Below are 5,082 nucleotides of genomic sequence, written 5' to 3'. Positions count from 1 at the left end.
GATGGGCGCCGGCCCCACAATTAGAACCTTGCCAGCCCCTAGGGATAGCGCTGTGCTCCTGAGAGCAAAGAGAACAAAGTCACCAGCCCCATGAGCCTCCTCACTGCGACCCAGCTCACCTGAAATGCTCCTCAAATAGCCTTCAGTCGCATCTTCCCTTTAATCCTGCACACGGACCCGCCGCCTTAGTGTGCTCTACTCAGCTCTGCTCTATCACCCTGCACAGCTCCATCTTCATCCTCTGCAAGAACAGCATGATAGAACAAGTCACCTGGACGCACAGCAACAGCTTAACCATTCCACAGGTCTTGCTTCCACGTAGGAATACCATCTAGAGCCCAACTACTGCATGCCATTAAAGGAAATACCTTCAATCAAATGTTATGCCCCACGCACGTACAAGCTTGAACAGCTGAGAGATGCCCTCTGCTCAGCTAGCACTCTAGCTGCCTCTCCCAGACGGCTACGGTCATCCCCTCAGCACCCACAAAACGCCCCGGAAATTACCGTCCTCGCCCGCTGCCAACGGCCACTCGCTCCGACGAGGGTTGTACGGGCGTTGCCAAAACAGTCTACGCACATTAACGTTAACCATATACTCTTATTGCTATTCTTTCCCCCGCTCTACCATTGCTACACCCCCAGGCGGAGGAGCAGCTCTGACACAGGCATCGACGTGCACGGACCGACACTGCTCACAAATACTACAAGCGACGTGATCGCGGCACCTCAGAAAATTCTCACCGAGACCACGGACTTCCGGCCCAGAGATGCCACCGGGCGAGAAGATCTGCAGGGCAGCGAGGAAGCAGCTATAGCATCCGCGGAGATGTCATGTACCATCACCACCTGCGAAAAAACCATATACCCACAACTAGGACGACGCACGAGCGACGAGCCGCTCTTAAAGACCTCAGAACGTTCAGGTGCAGGGAACAGGTCCCAGAAAAGGGCCCTGCGTATTCAGACTGCTCTTCAGCAGCAGAACTGAGGCCGCCTTAACCACCGCCGCAAAAAGATGACCTTCTATAAAGGTCTAATATTTAAGACACAAGACAAATCTATGCAGTAGACTTAAAATGCGAGAAAGGAAGCTCTCGGTTACCATTATGCCGATGAGCCAGGGCTTGCAAAACCCTCAATATTGCTACCTAGGTGCCTGCTCAGCACGGAGAACAGACACATCGAGACCCGAGTACAGGAAGGAACAAAGACAGACTACAAAATCCACACAACAGCACAAGCACAGGCAGGAACTCCCCTGCCTGGCAGATGCTTCTGTTTTGCAGAAAGGACAACACAACCTCTCTCGGCCCAAACGTGTCCGGTCTCTGAACGGTCCCCTCCACTGATTTGACAACCCCTGCCTGCCCCCCCTGCGCTTCCCGCAACCGACCGGCCACCTGCACAAAGACCGCATCGGCCCCTCAGCTTCGCTTCCAAATCCGGGGGCTCAAAAGCCATCCTTTAAAAAGGCCACACAGGCTACGTAGGATGGGGCTGCGGTCACACGGACACTCTTCATCTCCAAACGTGCGGTGCCATCACTCAGCGTCGCACCACTCAACGCCGGCCACTTCCGCAACGACAGCCTCCTCGGAAGCGCCGTGAACTTCCGCTCGCCCACGCTCTAATGAGGCTGGATGTCGTGGCCGCCGCCACCTACGGCGCCTGGAGAACCAGAGAGACAAGGTGACCGCTGCGCCTGGAAGCGGCCGCCCGCTCACAAACAATTCCACACCTCAAAAATAACCGCTGCTACGGTTTCCTGTTCATCGCTCACCTTGCCCGACGAGCTGGGGGCAGACATCCCGCTTTGCATGTAGTTTTGTGAGTCCCTTCGTTAACTAGTCACATAGGTGCTCGCACTGCACGACCCCTCCGTTGTCACGTGCTGACCTACCTTCTCACGATGCTCTGTTCGCCCCCTCCCGCCCGTGTCCAGCTCCCTGCCGTGCATCTCCACCAACAGCCACATTCCAGACTCATCCTTTCCCCTACCATGCCAACACGGCTCCCTCACCTCCCGATCCGTGCCTCCCGGGTCAGTGGCCGCGTCAGGCGCCTGCTCGCATACTCGGTCCGTCCCCGATGGCTGGGAACTGTCACCTTCAATGCCGGGCCCACTTCTGGGGAAATACGGAGAGGCACACAGATATTAGACACTGCTTTCCAAAAGCAAGAGCTCACCACGCAAAACAAACTAACAAATCGTTTTGACTGACTTGTTTGGCAACACAGAGACCCCAAAGGCAGAAATCCCAGACGAGTGACCGCACAGCCCGCCCCGTCACAGCACACGACGCCATCTGCTCGCCTTTGCTGCCACGCCTCGCTCGACCGTCCTGCTTAACCCTAGACCTATGACTTAAAGTGCAAGAAAAAGTCAAACCACGCAACACACAAAAATTACACCGATAGGGCAAACACCAAAAGCAGTACGGGAAGCAAACGGGCGTGGCTGGTGTAGTGACACACTCTCCCTTTGTAGGTAACTCACTCCTGAGCGACTCCGTGAACAGCCGCGTGGAGAACCTCTCGGCAGACAGCACGCTCGAGCGGCCGCGCTGACACATACGGGGAAGGAGACTGGGCTACCGGAGGCTGCTTGCACACAGAACGCGACCATTAGCTAACACTTGAACACCCCTTTCCCAACCATCCCCCGGTACCAAGACTTCAAAAACCCCTCCTCTCCTCCTGAACTGTCAGGGAAGGAACCTCACTCCTTCCCGACAGCTCCCGCCCTGTATTTGCACCCCTAAAGCCCCTCTGTCAGCCGCTCCTCGGGAGCTGCCCTTCCCACCTCTGCCCCGCGCTCTGCGAGCACCTCCCACCTTCCGGCTTCCCGCAGACTCCGTGCTCTCTACAGGCCCACAAAATAACAGAAGCCCCGATGCTTATAATCTACGAGGGACCTGCCGCAAGCTGCAAAGGTTCTCGGGACAACGTGGTACTCTGCGGGCGATCGAGAAAGGCGACGAGCAGTTCCGTAACCCGACACACACTATGCGTTACGTCCCTGCTGCTTTCTGAAGGAAGGCTAGAGCTCCACATACAGACGCATACAACACGCTCACCCTAACCCCTACCGCAGCATCTCAGCATCAGTCCTATTGAGAGATAACGTCAACAACTTGCACAACACACAGGCAAAACTGGTGGGAAAAATATACGCTTCTACCCTCAGCCAAGTCATAAAATTCCTGCAAAACCAACCAAACAAAAAACCTACCACACACAAAAACAAAACACCAAAAAAACCCCAGACAAAACCATAACACCCCCACAAAACCAAACAATCCAAAACACACTATTAGACCATCTTGCTACCCCTGAACATCCAACACAAACTTACTGACCCGAGGAAAAACAAAAGCTCGTACAAGTATACTTCCTAATATATATCTGCTGCTCAACTTTGACTGCTCTCTTACCTCAGCCAGAAACCTCCCCCTCTCTAAATGTCAAAACACACCTACCCAAAGAGCTTAGACAGCTCAAAACCTGCAACCAACTCAAGGAACAGTACCAGAGAAGCCCAGGAGCAGAATGAGCCTCCCGAAGAAAGGCTGGGGCTCATCTACGCCAGCAGAATGGCAAAGCAGAATGAAATCTTTTAAGAGCCCCTTCTCAAAAATTATCTCTGGTTATAAAGTAAATCATTTACTGTAAAACCATCAACCATTCGGAGTCACCTCAACGCTCTCTCTCGCTCAGTCCCTTAACAGAACTGAATCAGTCTCAAAGGACAAAAAACATGAAAAGAAACGTGGAAATATACAAGCGTATCGGGAACGGTACGAAGCAGCTAAATTAACACCTCAGTAGCTGGGACAAAACTAAATTGTAAAGGACAACAAAAAACCACCCCAGGAGACGCATCGATAAAAACAGAGGAAGGCTCTCTCTTCTCGCAGAAGCTCACGGAGAGACCTGAGCCAACGGTACACAGCTTTGGGGTAGCCGATACCGAAAAGAAACATACTCGAGACAGAAAACAGACTGCTGTGGAGCACAAAGGTGGCTTTGGCAAAGGTTCTGCCAGGACAAGAGTCACAGTTACAGGGAACGGACAGCGGCCGGCAGGGGAAACGCCGTCGGCGTGGCGGGGCCAGCGCGGGAAATGCCGCCCTCAGCTAACGCTGCGCTATCAAGCCTTAAGTGAAAACTGCAGAGTAGTTACAGGAGACGGGCATAAGACGGATGCTGAATATCACTTGATGGTCACAAAATCTCATGGGGATGGGCACCACGTAGCCTCGTGGACACCCCTTAGACCCAAACGCTTAACGAGAGACGCTTCTTGCCAAAATACAAGCTCGACGAGGAAAAGCCAACGGGGATGTGGGGGCAACTACCAAAATCTCAGTATGTGAGCAGGCGTTACTTAAGATGGTGCAGTGGTTCTGCCGGGTCCGTCCAACCTGAGCAACGGGTTCTAACGCCTGTCCAGCAGCGTCCATGATCTCTCTCACGGCCTCCCACATCATAGACACCTCCCCTGCCTGGGACCGCGTTTTCCATGTCCCACCCCTCCCCATCCCCGCAATGAAAATCAAACACAACAAATAAGTACTCCACTTCATCTTCTTGGCCTCCAAAAGAAGCTTCCTTCCACTGCTGAGCATCGACACCGACATCCTCATGCTGTTCCTCAAAAGCAGGCTGGCCCTCGGGTGCCCGTACTGCCAAAGGAAGAGAAAATGATTATGCTCTTATGATGAGCTCCATCATCCTCTCCTTCAGGAAATCAAATCCCGATTGCTACATACCAGAAGTTTGTGCAGGAGATGGCCGAGGCCAGCCCCATATATGAGGCACTCTGTGACCCTGCTCTCTCTTTTGGCCACAGCACCCGCCACCGGGGAGCCCCAAACCCCTTGTGACTCCCAAGGAAAACCAGATAAAACTAGTTCAAAACAACTGGCAGGTGAGAGGTGACCGACAAACACGTATAGCCCACCTCAAACCAGCCAGAGAGCTGACTACCTCCCCCACTAAACTCTCATCTTCGACAAATACACCAAACAGAACAATGTTTACGCTGAACAGAACAAAACCCTTACCCTCTGACACTCT

At 53.3% G+C, this 5,082-nt stretch overlaps 1 long non-coding RNA gene across 1 annotated transcript; it reads right to left on the bottom strand.

The window, feature by feature from the left end:
* Positions 1-1,444: 1,444 nt before the first annotated feature.
* Positions 1,445-4,794, bottom strand: LOC135311391 (uncharacterized). Its single transcript, XR_010371044.1, has 3 exons — positions 4,585-4,794; positions 2,024-2,129; positions 1,445-1,671 (listed from the first exon to the last, which is right to left on the bottom strand). It is a non-coding gene; the product is annotated as an uncharacterized LOC135311391 (long non-coding RNA).
* Between the last annotated feature and the right edge of the window lie 288 nt (positions 4,795-5,082).

The sequence above is a fragment of the Phalacrocorax carbo genome, unplaced genomic scaffold (assembly GCF_963921805.1).
Source record: "Phalacrocorax carbo unplaced genomic scaffold, bPhaCar2.1 SCAFFOLD_38, whole genome shotgun sequence".
In the NCBI taxonomy this organism is placed as follows: domain Eukaryota; kingdom Metazoa; phylum Chordata; class Aves; order Suliformes; family Phalacrocoracidae; genus Phalacrocorax; species Phalacrocorax carbo.
Note: the sequence above shows the minus strand (reverse complement) of the source record. Positions and strands in the feature narration are given on the sequence as shown.